Consider the following 17,557-nt stretch of genomic DNA (forward strand, 5'->3'; position numbering starts at 1 on the left):
TCAGACGTGCACAATCCATTTTTATTGTGTGCGTATACAGTGCACATGACGATAAGCCACTAATGATTGGGTTACCAAAAGCAATTTTATTTGTTATGCACATTCTAAAATGCTTAACGTGGCTTTATTGTTCCTCAAAACAATAACCTGTCACGTTCCTGTGTTTGTCTGCCCTGTGTTCTCTGCTTCACTAATCATGTTTACATCACGTTTCCTTGTTGTCCGCTCCGTGTTTTCCGTTTCACCCATCACCGATCCCGTTCCATGTCACGTTTTCCCTGTTGTCCACCCTGAGTCTCACTGTCCGTGTGTGAAACTGCACTTCCCACAATTTCCGGATCACGCTCCCTGCCCTGATCACTGTGTTATTGTCCACACCTGTCTGTTATTTTGTCATTACCTTGTCTGTTTATTTAAACCCCGCTTTCTCCCCTTCCCATTGTCATTCGTTGACGTTCCATGTTTTTCGCCCTACGCGTCACGCTCACTGCCTAAGCCTGTGTGCACTATCTCTGTTCGTGTCTGTTCGAGGTTACCCTGCTTATCTCCACCCGTGTTTGTTCGAGGTTCCCCTACCCTTCGTGGATGTTCAGTCAACCTGTGTTCGTCTGTCTGTTCGGTTGTGTGTCAGTCTACTTTTTCCCATCGAGGACCTTTCTTTTGTTCCAGAGTTTGGTTATTTTTGTATTTAACAATGAAGCCGCATTTGGATCCACACCCCCGTCTGCCTTCTATTTCCACTCGGTCATAACATAACCATGTAGAAAACACATTTTATCACACTTTCCTTTGTCATAATCACTACTTCAAAATGTCAAGAGCTCATAATCTAAACACAAAGCACATTGTATTGCCTTACATTTTTCCATATAAAACCGTTAAAAAGAAAAAACTTAACATCAGTGGCCTTGGATTAAATAAGAAAACTTACTGCAAACAAATGGATGACCCAATTAAATGCAAACATGGAGTTTCGGTGAGGTTTTTCTTCTCCGAAGAGAAACCAAGCTACATCAAGAGTTTTCCTTGTGCACTTCTAAGAATGGCTGGCTTAACGGGAAAAAAAGCAGTAGATCATGTTTGTGACAAGTGGAGTTACAGAAATGTGTTTTTTTTCGCTGGTCATTGTTTTAGTCCACACAAAGGCCTATATCAAAATATAAATTTTTTTTCAGATATTTTCCATAAGGCGCCACTTGTGAATGAAGGAAAAAATGCTAAGAGAAATGGAAACCAATTTAAACAGAAAACATTTTATAAATATATATTTATTTATAAATATTTTTGCCTATTTGCAAGATCTATCCATTTCAATTGAATAACAAATTTCCATCTAATTGAATTGCCTAATCTTTAACAAAATAAAATGTATAAATCTTACAAAATGCAAGTTTTATTAATTACATTTTCTTCAAGACTATTCACAAAAGGCTGGATCTTACAAAATTCACCATGATGCAAGGAATCACAAGAAAAAAGTATTTTGACAGAACATATCCTGCCTTAACTAAATTTGTTGAAAATTGGGTACCAAAATTTTGAAGCTGTAAAAAGCACATAAAGGCAGCATAAAATTGATCCATACAACTCCTTTGCTTTTGAAGTAATATAACAGATATCAATCAGTTCAAAATTTATAACCATTATAATAAATGTGGCCATACCCATTACATTCGTTTTGCCATACCATTTGACGATAAATCAAAATGTAAAAATTCCTTTGATAACTTTTAATATTGGAACTCTGCTGAATATTTCTGAACTGGATGGATTCCGATCAGGCAAATGGCCTAGGACTAGTTAAAATATCTGCTAAAAGTTCATTTGTCAATGGTAGCCAAGTTTTTCAAGATATGCAACTGTCCTCATAGACCTTGATGTCACATTCAACAAAGAAACTGCATGCAAAAATCAATCGAACCAACCATAGTTAGAGAATTTTTTTATTTTTATTATTATATCGCCAACCATTCAAAAGTTAAAACCGTTTTCGTAAAAGTGGCCACGCTTACTATGTAAGTTTTTGCATACTGTTTGATGATGCAAAGTTCAAATTCATTTGATAACTATGTTCATTGGGACTCTGAATATTTCTGCAGTGGTTTGGTTCTGATCAGGTGCATGGCATACAACTAGTTTGAAAAAGCATTTTTTTTTTTAAAATAATCTCAAGTATTTAATATATCCACAAGCGGCAATCATTGGGGTCCAAGCAGATGTGAAGAAATAACCAAAATAATCAGAATTGACAGAAATGATCCAGTGAATGAAAAATAATACAAAATGACAGAATTGATCTTACCTAAACTAAATTTGTTGAATATCTGGTTGCTAGGCAGGGAGCAAAGTAAAACTTAAAAGGCTCCTTACTACCCTGAGGCAAATGAAAGAAACCGGAAATCTCTATAAAGTTCTGGTGCAAAGATATGTGATTTTTTTACTTGGTTGATAGGGTAACCCCATCTTGTTGCTATGCAGTTACCAGGGTGATACTTATCAAGCCTCCTTACCATCCTGAGTGAAATAAATCAACCTGGAATTCCTTACGAAGTTCTGGTGCAAAGATATGTGTTTTGTTACTTGGTTGCTAGTGTAACACCATCTGGTGGCCGTACAATCTCCATCTCGCTGGACGAGTTGAGATTACATTGAAGGAAGGAAACCGCCGAGCAATCCGCACCTTCATCCGTTTGCCTGCAGAAGTGAAGAAAGAAGGATCCCCTTTCCTCTTCAGTCAAGTTAACGTCGCTGATTTCTCCGCCAGCCGTCGAGAATCAGCAGCCGCCCGCTGACAGAGCAAGAAAATGGCCTCCCATCTTCACCCGAGCAACACGGAACCGAGTCGGAGTCGAATGACGGCTGAACACACGTTCTACATGCGCCCTCAAGCGATTCAAGTAAGAGGTTAACGTCTGGGCAGAGATAGGATATTTAGGTGTGTTATTCTTGTGGATCAAGGTTATTGTTTGTACAGTTTACAGACCGTGGAGACCGCTCATTTGTTGCTAATAATAGTCAAGCTATTGATGTAACAAACTGTTATCACAAAAGAGAGTTTTCTGTGTTGTAATCCAACTAGGCTAATGCTAAACGTAGATTTTCTAAAATTGTTATCCATGTCGGCACTAACGATGTCCGGCTTCGCCAGTCGGAGATCACTAAAGATAATGTTAAAGAGGTGTGCAAATTTGCAAAAACGATGTCAGACACTGTAATATGCTCTGGTCCCCTCCCTGCTCGTCGTGGTGACGAGGTTTATAGTAGATTAGTGTCACTGAATGGCTGGATGTCTGAGTGGTGTCTGCAGAATAAAATAGGGGATTTATAGACAATTGGAAAAGTTTTTGGGGTAGACCTGACCTGCTAAAGAGAGACGGACTCCATCCCTCCAGGGAAGGTGGCGCTCTCCTCTCTAGTAATTTGGCTCATAGACTTAATAATGATATTAATTGACTAAATGGGGCCCTGGTCAGGAAGCAGACAAACTGGTTAATCCGAACGTCTGCTAGCTGCCTTGAGACGTCACACAGGTCACATAAACTACAACACATAGAGACTGTATCACCTAGATATCTCATAGAGACTGTGTCTGTTCCCCGAACTACCAAACACAAAACCCACACTAAATCATTAAGAAAAAATCTGATTAAGGTCAAACTTGAACAAAACAAACAAATTAAAAATGTACATCATATAAAAATAGGGCTACTAAACATTAGATCTCTTTCTACCAAAGCACTAATTGTCAATGAAATGATTACAGATCATAGATTGGATGCGCTCTGTTTGACTGAAACCTGGCTTAAACCGGATGAATATATTAGTTTAAATGAATCTACTCCCCCAGGTTATTGTAATAAACATGAGCCTCGTCTGAAGGGTCAAGGAGGAGGTGTTGCTACAATTTACAGTGAAGTTTTTGGTGTTACTCAGAGGACAGGATATAAATGTAAGTCTTTTGAACTAATAATGCTTAAGGTGACACCGTCAAATACAAATATAAATAAAAATTCTCTGTCGTCCTTTACCCTTGCTACAGTGTATAGATCACCCGGGCCTTATTCAGATTTCCTTAGTGAAGTACAAAACAGGGCAAATCCAGTGTAGAGTCGTCAAAGGGGAGCGTGAGGTCAAAAGCCGGGGTATCAAGATAACAATAACAAGGGGGCAGATCCAATGAGGTGAACGAGAGCGGGGAATGGTGGCGGTGGAGTGGTGGTGGCGTAGTGGCTAAAGCACAGGGCTGTTAATCAAAAGGTTGCTGGTTCGAACCCCACGGCCACACCCATTGTGTCCTTGAGTAAGGCACTTAACTCCAGGTTGCTCCGGGGGGATTGTCCCTGTAATAAGTGCACTGTAAGTCGCTTTGGATAAAAGCGTCTGCCAAATGCATAAATGTAAATGTAATGTAAATGTAAAACAGTTAACAACTAGGGCGAGGAACAAGACGAGACTAGCGGGAACGAAGACAGGGGGACGAGAGGAATGGGGAGTTGGCAAGCTAAGACGAAGAATAGTGGGGAGGTCAAAACTAGACGAGACTAGCAGGGGCAGAACTAGACGAGACTAGCAGGGGCAAAGATACGGGGAACTAAATACATACAATAACCAACACCCGTGAAACGGAAGTGCTGGGTATTTATAGGGGAAGGTGCAGGTGTGAACAATGAAGGTGACGAGACGAGTGCAGGTGAAACTAATGTGTGGGGATGGGAAGCGCGTGAGTGCAAGTGGTCATAATGTTCAGGCTGATTGAGGCGAGTGCGCCAGAGGGAGGAGATATTTTACGAGCGAGAGCTCGTAATAGCAAAACCGGGCGTGGAAGCCCGAGGGAGGAAACAGAGCGTACGAGCTCAAGGGGGCGGAGCGAGGAAGCGGGAAGCGAGCACGCTCGCGGAGTGCATGTGTGCGTGCTCGTGGACGCGGAGATGGGGCAGAGGAGCGGGGTTCGTGACAGTCATGAAGAGCTAACAAAACTTATCGAAACATCAAAAGCCACAACTTGTTTGTTAGATCCTATACCAACTAAGCTCTTAAAAGATGTATCTCCTGTAATATCAGAACCTCTTCTTAATATCATTAACTCCTCGCTTAGGACATGTCCCAAGAAACTTTAAAATGGCAATTATCAAACCGCTAATTAAGAAGCCACAACTTAATCCTGGAGAACTTGCTAATTATAGACCGATTTCAAATCTCCCGTTTATGTCAAAAATACAAGAAAGGGTAGTATCCTCCCAAATATGTTAATTTCTACAGAGAAATAGTATATATGAAGAATTTCAATCAGGATTTAGGCCTCATCACAGTACAGAGACTGCACTTATCAGAGTTACAAATGACTTGCTCTTATCATCTGATCGCGGCTGCATTTCTCTTCTAGTGCTTTTAGATCTTAGTGCTGCATTCGACACGATAGATCACGACATTCTCTTGAATAGGCTAGAGAATTATGTTGGAATTTGTGGAGTGGCATTAGCATGGTTTAGGTCATATTTAGCAGACCGCTACCACATTGTCTATGTAAATGAGGAATTGTCAAACCAAATAAAAGTAAAATATGGAGTGCCACAGGGATCAGTTTTAGGGCCTCTGCTTTTCTCCATGTATATGCTTCCCCTGGGAGATATTATCAGGAATCGTGGAATAAGTTTCCACTGCTATGCTGACGATACAAAACTTTATATTTCTTCAAAACCTGATGAGATTTCACAATTCTCAAAATTAGCAGAGTGTATTAATGAAATAAAAGATTGGATGGCCAGAAATTTCCTTCTACTCAATTCTGACAAAACAGAGGTTCTAATTATTGGACCAAAAAACTCAAAAAAATAAGCCACTAAAATATAATTTGTCTCTAGATGGATGTACTGTTACATCATCTTCAACAGCGAAGAACTTAGGTGTTATATTTGATACCAATCTGTCCTTTGAAAATCAAATTATAAATGTTTGTAGAACAGCATTCTTCCACCTAAGAAATATTGCTAAATTAAGGCATATGCTCTCGGTTGCTGATGCCGAAAAACTAATTCATGCGTTCATGACCTCAAGACTAGATTATTGTAATGCATTACTGGGAGGATGTCCAGCAAGATCAATAAATAAACTTCAATTGGTTCAAAATGCAGCAGCCAGAATGCTGACGAGAACCAAGAAATATGATCATATTAGCCCCATTTTATCATCATTACATTGGCTACCTGTTAAATTCCGTATTGATTTTAAAGTTCTGTTAACTACGTACAAAGCTTTGAATGGTCTAGCTCCGCAGTACTTAAGTGATCTTCTACCACGCTATATTCCAACACGTTCATTAAGATCGCAAAATTCTGGCCTATTAATAGTTCCTAGAATATCAAAATCCACTAAAGGAGGAAGATCCTTTTCATATTTGGCTCCTAAACTATGGAATAGTCTCCCAAACACTGTTCGAGATGCAGACACACTCTCTCAGTTTAAGTCTAGACTAAAGACTCATCTATTTAGCCAGGCATACACCTAATTTATCCTCCAAACCACAATTAGGCTGCTTTAGTTAGGTCTGCCGGAACCAGAAACCAGAAACATTGAGCATGATCTCTTACTCTGCAATAAATTAAATGGCATCTACGCTTACATCTTTTTATTTGTTTCCCTGTCTCAACCTCGGGACTCCTATCCTGAGGTCACCAGAACCGGCTGGATCCAGCACCATTCCTGCTTCATGTTGGACTCCACTGCTACATGTCGCAGAATGATGATGACTAAATGCAGCCGGTGCCAGCCAAACATCACTTCAATCTATTATGACGGACTTCAGAGGATGAAATGATGCCAACTCCAACCTGCATCACCTCGGTCTATAGATGGACTACGATCTTTAAATGGAATGCATAGACCAACTATTGCCAACAAAGCCTTCATCAGCCAATTAACAAGCACAATTGCATCTATGTGAACTTCTGCAATTAATCAAGATGGACTTCAAAGACTTTGGTCATTAATCTTACAGTTCAAACACAATCGATGTTTAATCACTGACCCTTAACACTTAGTTTAATAATTTTAAACCATGATTTTAACTATACATAATTAATATTTACATTACATTCATAATGTTAGCCAGAGGGGAACTGGCCCCCACAGTGAGTCTGGTTTCTCCCAAGGTTATTTTTCTCCATTAATCTACATCTGATGGAGTTTTGTGTTCCTTGCCACAGTCGCCTACAGCTTGCTCACTGGGGTTATTAATACAATTATCATTTAATTATTTTTAAACACTATTAAAAATCGTATTTTATCGAAATTACACAATGATGATTAATCGACTTTATAGACATTACAGTTTTATCATCTGTTAATGCTGATATTCTGTAAAGCTGCTTTGAAACGATGTGTGTTGTGAAAGGCGCTATACAAATAAAATTGACTTGACTTGACTAGGTTGGACTGTTGTGTTTTTATGCCATCGCGGATGAGACTGGCATACTGTTTATCCATAACAGTTGCCTTCTCTCCCACGATTGCGAAACCGGCTTCGGCGCTGCCACTTTCTCTCTCTCTCTCTGTCGTACTAACCACACACACAAGACGTACAAGCGAAAGACACACTGCACACGGGCAGACGCCATTAACCGGCTTCACTCCGCCCACATTCGTGGCCAGAGAGGACTCTCTGGCCAGAAATCTTGCATGACGTACACTCCATGAGAGTCACGTCCGCCATTTTGTGCGCGTCACTCCTCTCACACACACACATACACACACACACACACACACACACACATACCGTCCTCTCATTTGTTATAGGCTTATTTTGGTTACTACAGTCAGGTCCATAAATATTGGGACATCGACACAATTCTAACCTTTTTGGCTCTATACACCACCACAATGGATTTGAAATGAAACGAACAAGATGTGCTTTAACTGCAGACTTTCAGCTTTAATTTGAGGGTATTTACATCCAAATCAGGTGAACGGTGTAGGAATTACAACAGTTTGTATATGTGCCTCCCACTTTTGGGAGGCACTGGCCTCAGACTCGAGTCCTGAGACGAGCATGGCACCGTGGCACGTACTGTGTGAGAATCACCACCACCTGCCGACAAACCTTCAAACCCTGGACAGACCTCTGCTTTCTACGGGCAGGAGTACCCTTGCAGCAGGTGTCCCGATGCGTCCTGGTCACAACCGACGCCTCCAAACTGGGTTAGGGCGCCATGTGCAACGGGCAGTCCCTAACCCAGTTAGGGCTCAACTGCCTAGAGCTGCTGGCTGTTTTCTCTGCCCTGATGAAGTTTCTCCCGTTAATTAGAGACAAACATGTCCTAGTCAGGTCATACAGCACCACAGTGGTAGCCTACAGAAATCGCCAAGGCGGAGTACGCTCCCACCACATGTCACAGCTCGCCCGTCGGCTCCTCCTTTGGAGCCAGCAGTGACTCAAGTCTCTGCGCACCACTCACATCCCTGTAACCTCAATGTGATAACGGACGTGCTGTCACGACAGGTGCTGTGCAAGGTCAGGGAGGACAAGGAGCAAGTCACCTTGGTGGCCCCTTATTGGACCACTCGGACTTGGTTCTCGGACCTCACGCTTCTCATGACAGCCCCTCCCTGGCGAATCCCCCTGAGGAAAGACCTTCTTTCTTAGGGACGGGGTACGCTCTGGCACCCGCACCCAGACCTCTGGAACCTCCACGTCTGGCCCTTGGACGGGATGCGGGAGATCTAGCTGGTCTACCATCGACCATCATAGATACTATCAACCAAGCCAGAGCCCCCTCTACCAGGCATCTTTACGCCCTAAAGTGGTGCCTATTCGCAAATTGGTGTTCTTCCCGGGCTGAAGACCCACAGAGGTGCGCGGTTAGGTCAGTGCTCGTGTTCCTACAGGAGAGGCTGGAGAGGAGGCTGTACCCCTCCACCCTCAAGGTGTATGTCGCCGCCATCGCGGCTCACCACGACACGATAGACGGCAAGTCTCTAGGTAAGCACGACTTAATTATCAGGTTCCTAAAAGGTGCCCGGAGGCTAAAATAGTGCGCCTTTGTTACCATGGAGACCCCATCTTCGGATCCCTGGTTGATTCCTCCCTAGCCCTTTTGGGTCTGCAGTTCAGCTGAGGAACTCGCCGACCCAAGCCACTACGGGTACTCAATCTACCCTGTACTGGAATAGATGCTCCAAAGGTTAAGGCCTCCTGTTCGGACTCCCCCTGTGTGTAATTCTGTGGTACTGTCCCCTCACGAGCGGACCCCCGTGTCTCCCTTAGGCAGTTCCAGCTGCCTCGGTCGCCGTGCTGTAGCTTTCCCCCTCCACGAGGCTGGATCTACCACCGCACCAACTTTCCCACATAGGACCCAAGCGGCCATGTGATGTATTCGCCACTTTTGCCTCCCCTGCAGGGTAGGTGTGGTCTCCGCAGGGTCTTCTCCCCCTGAAAGAATAGGAAACGGGGTAAGACCCCCTTCCCTTAATGCATGTAAGGGCCACGGCTGTAGTAGCTCTATGCGAGAAACATAGAGAGAAAAGAGGCCCAGCCAGGCTTCTGATGACTTTAATGGGGCATTGGGGAAGGGTACGTGCAGCCTGATACAGCTGGTCGCCTTTGCACATAAGAATACCTGCCCGCTCCTGTATCAGCAGTTCATGTACACGGCTCAGCGCATGGCATGACTGAAGTGGGTACATATGTACCATTTCCGGCTCCTCAGAAAAATCCTGAATGAACCCGCTTAAATGCCCGTATGTCCGGGGGCGGAATATGCAAATACTGTCTGCCAACTTCTCATTGGCCTTTTATCATAGAACAGAGGTATATATGGGCGCTCAAGAGAGACCCCTAGTGTCGCTTCTCCGACACAGTGTCTCATTCCCTCCATCGGGGAACAGAGGTTACATACGTAACCTAGACGTTCTCAAGCCAACCTAATAAGTTTAAATAGGATTTCAGTAACTTGGCTTTCTCAAGCCAGCCTAATAATAAGTTTAAATAGGATTTCAGTAAGTTGGCTTTCTCAAGCCAACCTAATAATAAGTTTAAATAGGATTTCAGTAAGTTGTCTTTCTCAAGCCAACCTAATAATAATAATAATACGTTTAAATAGAATATCAGTAGTTTGGCTCTTTCAAGCCAACATAATAATAATAATAATAATAATAATAAGTTTAACTAGAATATCAGTAGGTTGGCTCTTTCAAGCCAACCTAATAATAAGTATGTGAGATTACAATAGTGTTGCTTTGCAAGCACCACTAATAATAATTATGTGAGATTACAATAGTGTTGCTTTCTCAAGCCAACCTAATATTAATAAGTTTAAATAGAATATCAGTAGGTTGGCTTTCTCAAGCCAACCTAATAACAATAAGTTTAAATAGAATATCAGTAGGTTGGCTCTTTCAAGCCAACCTAATAAGTTTAAATAGTATGTCAAAAGGTTAGCTTTCCCAAGCCAACCTAATTAGACAACTATTAAATGTTAAAATGACTTAATTTTGAGAAACATTCAATTGACCATAATATTTTAACTTCACGCTTAGAAAATTGTGTAGGTATTCGAGGTAATGTCTTAAATTGGATTAAGTCTTATCTCCAAAACAGAAGTTTTGCAGTGCAAATGGGAGAATGTACGTCGAGCTCAGCATCTTTATCATGCGGTATACTACAAGGATCTATTTTAGCACCAGTTCTTTCTCACTCTATATGCTTCCTTTAGGTCAGATCATTAGTAAATATGAGGTTTATTTTCACTGTTACGCAGATGACACCAGTTGTATCTACCCTTAAAACCAACTGTCCCTGCTGCTGTTGAAAGGCTGGTAGAGTGTCTTGGGGAGATTAAAAGGTGGATGTCTGCAAATTTTTTGTGTCTAAATGAATCAAAAACAGAATTGATTTTATTTGGCCCTTCAGAGTCTGCAGATACATCTAAAATGTAATTGGGCACACTATCCCCTTATCTGATGCGTCAAGTAAAAAACTTAGGAATAATTTGTGATAGTGCACTGAAATTTGATAAACAGATAAATCAAGTAGTCAAAATGAGTTTCTTCCAGTTAAGATTAGTCGCTAAAATTAAGCCCTTTGTAACACGGAAGGACCTGGAAAAAATAGTTCATGCGTTTATTTTCTCTAGATTGGACTATGGTAATGCATTGTACTATGGTGTTCAACACAAAAGCTTAAACAGATTGCAATTAATCCAAAATGCGGCCGCTAGACTCTTAACAGGCACTTGAAAAAATGAGCATATTACTCCTGTATTAAGAGAACTACATTGGTTGCCTGTTTTCTACAGGATTAATTTTAAGATACTTTTATTTGTTTTTAAAGCACTACATGGCATTGCTCCGACATATATAGCTGATATAATCCAGGTGTATAAACCAAAGAGAGCATTGCGCTCCAAATCATTAAATCTCTTGGTAGTCCCGCGCACGTTCAGGAAAATGAGAGGAGACCGCTCCTTTGCAGCGGCTGCTCCCAGGCTGTGGAATAATTTACCTCATTATATCAGGGAATGTTCCTCTCTTACAGAGTTTAAACGACACTTAAAAACGTATTTTTTTTCACTCTGGCGTTTAGATCATTCATGAGTATTGTGCTTAGTGGTGTAATAGGTTATTATTGACGCCGCTTAGATTTTGAAGTGTCTGTGACAATGTTTTTAATTTAATTGTGATTTTATGATTGTTATCTTATCCTATGTACAGCACTGTGGTCAACTTCTGTTGTATTAATATGTGCTTTATAAATAAATTGAACAATTGAACAAAGTTACTGTTTACAAACAAACGCTCTGCCCCGCCCCTATTGACAATGGTCACTACGCTCATATTGCGCTGAAACTGCCCAAAAAGTGCCGTTTGTGGGGATGGAACACCCCGTTTTCCAAAGATTATTGGAGAGTGGGGCTTCTTTAAATTTCACAGGATTTTACAGAAATGATGATGATATTTCAGGGTTCACCGTCATTGTTATCGCACCAGCACTATTAGACACAATTGACCCGCAGCAGCTGTTGGTTGTAACAGATATGAGGTCAAATATGATCTAACAATGATCTTATCTGATCAAAACCACCACATACAGTGCAATAACAGGAGGAACAGATCCCACCTCCAGCACCGCAGTGCATGGACTACTGTTTGTGAAAGGACAAGTGAAAAAAAATTATGTCATACTGCTAAAATTATGTATTTGCATTTAATTTGAATGCAGTAAACAATATTTTTCAATCTAAACCAGCTGTTATAAAATTTTGACATGGAATATGATCATACTGAAGTAAGAATATTATTATTTACTGTATGTGGGTTAATCATTTCAGCAGTAAAGACAAATATTGCATTTCTAGTGGTAGTTTTTATTTTTATATATCACATTTCTTAGGCTTTAGAAGCGTGTTAATCATGTGAGGATGTGTAGTCATCAACCTTTTATATGTCCGATATGATCATACAGGCATTGAACAAGTTTAACTTGTTTTGCTGTTATTTCAGAAAAGAACCCACATCATTTCTTCACTGTAAATGATAGATAAACCATTTATAATACATTTTATTAACACTGAAATACATTATTACATTCTATAAAGCTTAAATATTCAAACTGCAGCGCTGTCTATTTCCACCATAGAAATGTGCTGCTCGAAAGAACCCAGAAGCGGTTTCCTGAGGTGTGATGTTATTTTACCAATAAAGTATTGAACATCATGTGAATACGGGATGCTTAAGCATTTTGAGGATTTCATCACAGGACGTGGGTCTCATCTCACCATCTGACCTTTTTATGATTTAATATGGGACACAAAGCCTTCAGTATGGGATGTTTCGCTCTCTGCTAAAAGGCAAGACCCCAAGATAAAAGGCGTCCAATATGGGACATTGTAATTTCGGCCAAAGTACAGGACGTCTCGGTAAAATGGTCAGCAACAACACTAGCAGCCACCTCTCCCATTTTAAGCCATTGTCTGTGAAGAATGTTCATATTTTGATGCTGCTCTCACGAAAAGCATAATCAATGGTAATCCATCGCTAAAATCTCATGCATGGTGAATATATGCAAGTTTGCTGCATTGTCATGACAACTAATGTGGACATGATAGCAAAAGCGACTGTAGTCTTAACAGAAAAAATCTGATCTAGCCACATATAACTTTCAGTTAAAAAAATCGTATTTTGTGGAAAAATCTGATTTTTCCTGCAGTGTGAACAAAGCCATATAGTTTCACTACTCACATCATACATGGTGCTGAACTAACTTGTTACTTGCTTTGCATTGAGCTGCACACTGCTCCTCTCGAAACATGAGTCCCCTTCTTTAATTTAACTGGTCATCTCATATGACATTGACGAGCTGTGTTAAAAATGTTAAAAACATTTCTCCAGCAAACCTACTTACAACTTGAAACTTACTGTGATTAAAAACATTGGTATTATATTTATTAAAAGCATGCTTTGTGTTTATTGTTAGCTTTATGAAAACCGGTAAGGCATATTTAGTTCTGTTTATGTATGTAGACAGATATTTCTATTCATGGCTTTTGCTTCTTCTTCTTGAAGTTGTGTAATAACACTTAACATTATAAAACTATATTTGATTTAGATTTTTATCTTCATGAAATCATCGGAGCCTTGAGCTCAATGTTTCTGCGCTTGCCTTTAAGCAAGTCGCAAAGAAAAATATTTTACATTTTTTGATAAATAGTTGTGCTTGAAAAATCCAAGCGCTCAAATACATAAGGTTAATAGATTTGCATGTCATATAAAGATAATATTTATTAAACCAATAATTAGATGAAATGTCATGTTCAGGCAAATAAGATCCATGTTTAAATCAAGCAGGGCCATAAAACGAAAAAACAATCTAGTATCGTGTAAAGGCGGTGTGGGATGTGGCATTCTGGTGCACCTCTTCTAGTCATGCTCAATCACAAGAATATTATTTAATCTACCGCATTTATATGCAGGACTGTTTACGGCACACACTGCAAAAGTTCAAATGTTTTGCAGCTGCCGCATGCCAGGTGACTGTTATAAACTGGTTAGTTCCCTTCAGAACACTTATAAATTTCTCCCTATATTGTGTAGCTTTCACAATAAAGAGAACGAATGAACGAGTGTTTTCACTGAATGCCATCATCTGCCCGCCAATCACATTTATTTAAGTTCAGTTTGTGGTTAAATTGTTTATGGAGAAATAAAAAAAAATATGAGTATTAAAAAAAACAATATTAACATATTAAATTGTATTCAGGGAAGAAGCAACGATCATATGGATACAAACAATTTTGAGTAATGACGCAGTGAGCCCAACTCGGAATCTTACATAGGTTCATGGAGTGAACTCAGCAGCATAAAGCACATCTTACATTTTCTGTCATCTTGGTAACCAACATTTCTGGAAAGTGCTGATTTACATGCTTTTTCCAACGTATCAAGTGGTTTTATGCACACCAGTAAGCAGTTTCATATGTGTTACCAATGTACAAAAACACAAAGCTGTGAACCCAGTTGGAGCTGATCATTTATTTGTTAGTGTTTGCATGGTTGTAATGTCAGTTCTAAAAAAACGTGCACATTAGAGTTTAAACACAACAGTTCATGAAAACACATAGTTTATTAATTTTATATATACATAAGTTAGAGGGTCACATATGCTTATTATGGAAATACATATTTGTATGTCATAGGAAATCACAGCTCAATTTCAAACAAATGTGAATTTAGTATTTAGAGTTAAAAAATGTTAAAGTCCATAAGCATTTATGTTAAGCACTCTTATTTTAATGTTTATTTATTTAATATGTATTTCTGTCAATTTAAGAATGTATTTATCTGATTTACAAGGTGTGGCTGAATGTCAAAATATAAATGTTCTTGTTGTGTGGCTTCCTCTGGTGGACAAACAGTAAAAGAGCCTGTTTATTTCCATATTTCAAACTGCTTATAAATGCAGTTGTAAATATGTCTATTTCTTCTGTTATAGTGCTGCCAAATTGATTACATTTTTCATGTGACCTCAGAATGTTCCTTTTTCCATGTTTGAAAATTGTGTTCACAAGATACAGGCTAATTAGTCATTATAGGCCATACCCAAAACATATTTGCTTATATGTTTGGAACAATTTGAAATATCAAAATCCGTGTTGTAGCGCCCCCTATTGGTGAAATTGTGTGAAACTTTGCGGCCATCTACTAAACATCCTGTTGACTATGTCCACAGAGTTACTTTTGGAGTTTGCGTTGAGTAGATATTGATCAATTACTCAAATTGCGTTAAACCGAATGAATTTTATCGTTAATATCTTCGGAAACTCATGATGGAAATGAAATTGCCATTTTGTTGGTGTGTGACATATGTTTCACAAGTTATGGGAATTTTCATATTTTATTTTTTTGATCACTGTAGTGCCACCATGTGGCCTATTGGGGTGAAACTTTGTGTTCACCATGTCAGCTGGAGTATTACCATCCCTGAAAGTTTCAGGTCTGCACGATCAGTATTGCAGCAGAATAATTGTTGCTAAAGTGAATCAAAAGTTCAAACTTTTTAAAAATAATTATTAATATGGAGACTCCATAGAATCATTTGGTTTGGTCCTGATCGGACTAACGGCTAAGACCATTAGGTAGGTTTTTAAACAATCACAAATATTTAATGAACGGTTTGACGGACACCAATGGTTCTTGAGGCAAAGTTGTTCACAATGAGAAGCGCTATCATATTATATGAATTATTAGTTTTTTTTAAACACTGTGTTATATACAACTGTTAACACGCACAAAAATTGTGATAGCGCCACCCCTTGGCAGATTTTTTAAAAACTTTGCATGGACCTCTTAGGCCAAGACTCAAATAGGTCCAACAAGTTTCATTCCGATCAACATATGTTAACCTTGTCTAATAGCTGCTGAATACTGATTGGCCGATGGCGGCAATGTTTTTAAACATACATAAATGTCCTCATAAGTATGTCAAATTTAGTGAAGATATCTAATTTCGTTCAAGAGTTTTAGCCGTGAATCAAAAGTTCAAACTTTTTTACGAATTATTGATACTGACACACCATAGATTTGTTTGGCATTGGGTTGGTGCCGATCAGACGAACGGTCTAGGACTAGTTCGCAAAAGTAGGTTTTGCAAAAAATCCAAGGCAATTCAGGCTTGAACCCCTAATAATAATATTAATAAGGGCAAATCGGAGCAAAAATAATATGGTTTCTAGCCCTTCAGGCTTGAACTTCTAAAAATCCTGCAAAAAATAGGGTTCCAGCACTTCCTACACCATCGGTAGTTGGACCCCTAATAATAAGAAAATAAGAACAAATACAATAGGGTTTCTAGTCCTTCAGGAACACTAACACAATAGGTGCCTATAATGATTTATTTCAGCTTTTAATTCTTTCATCACATTCCCACTGGGTCAGAAATGTACATACACTTTGTTAGTATTTGGTAGGTTTGTTGGCCTGCTTGCACACACACACTTTTTCAGAGCTGCCCACAAATATTTCAGATTATTATCAGATTGAGGTTGTCCATTGTCCATTTGTAAGACCAATTTGAGTATGAAGTTGCTAATTAGGTAATTGTCTAAAGACTTGACATAATTTTCTGGAATTTTTCAAGCTGCTTAAAGGCACAGTTAACTTAGTGTATGTAAACTTCTGACCTACAGGAATTGTGATATGTGATTGTGTCAATTAAAAGTGAATTAATCTGTTTGTAAACCATTTTTGAAAAAAGCAACTTACAAAAGAGGAATAATACATCATAAGCAACTCATTTTAAGTAGACAGTAGTACAAAAAGTGCTGCATTACAAACTTTAAGAGTTCACCTAAGTGTATGTAATCTTCTGACTTCAACTGTATATGCTACTCTCAGGAAGAACTGTAAATGATATAGGCAAATCAAAATCAAGAGGTTCTCAAATTTAACAATCCAACAACCTGCTAAGAAAACAGGGACGAGTCTGTGTTTTATATTCAACGATCCATAATATTTTTTACATTACATATTAATATAATTTAAAAACAACAATGTACTTGCTCTACATATTGAAATGTTATAATCTTTTAAAATAACCTAATGCCATTTTTCAAGAAATTTTCCCTGCTATAAATGTGTATAGCAGTCCACACAATGGAAACACATGGATTAGCATCAGTCTCACTTTCAGTCACCTTTGCAGTGCAGAATTTGTTATCAGAGCGAATTGTTGCCATTATATTTAATATTTTCTAATACCTTTCCAACAAAAAGTGCAAGTAAAATGCACGTGAGATACTTTATGACGCACCCACAAAAGACACAGCAGGCGACCTGTCACTGTAACTGGACAGAGGAGCATGAGCTCTTCCTCAAGTCTTTCACGTGCTACCTGGTGGATATTGTGAGAAGTACAACACATGTATTTTAATTCTAAGAAGCCCACCTGCGGTATGTCGAGTGATTTTACTTGATGGATTGTCTGATGAAAAAACAGGTTTTTAAAGGCCACATCTGTATAATTTTGTGGATTTTTCTATTCTAGGTATTATTTATAGAGCCTTAATAATTG

The 17,557-nt window shown here is 39.3% G+C and overlaps 1 protein-coding gene across 3 annotated transcripts in view; it reads right to left on the bottom strand.

Moving 5' to 3' along the window:
- The window catches only part of zgc:113516 (uncharacterized protein LOC541449 homolog), a 230,183-nt gene that overhangs the window by 12,604 nt on the left and 200,022 nt on the right, over window positions 1-17,557 (bottom strand). The window lies entirely within an intron of this gene.

Source organism: Xyrauchen texanus, chromosome 22 (genome assembly GCF_025860055.1).
Source record: "Xyrauchen texanus isolate HMW12.3.18 chromosome 22, RBS_HiC_50CHRs, whole genome shotgun sequence".
NCBI classification, from domain to species: domain Eukaryota; kingdom Metazoa; phylum Chordata; class Actinopteri; order Cypriniformes; family Catostomidae; genus Xyrauchen; species Xyrauchen texanus.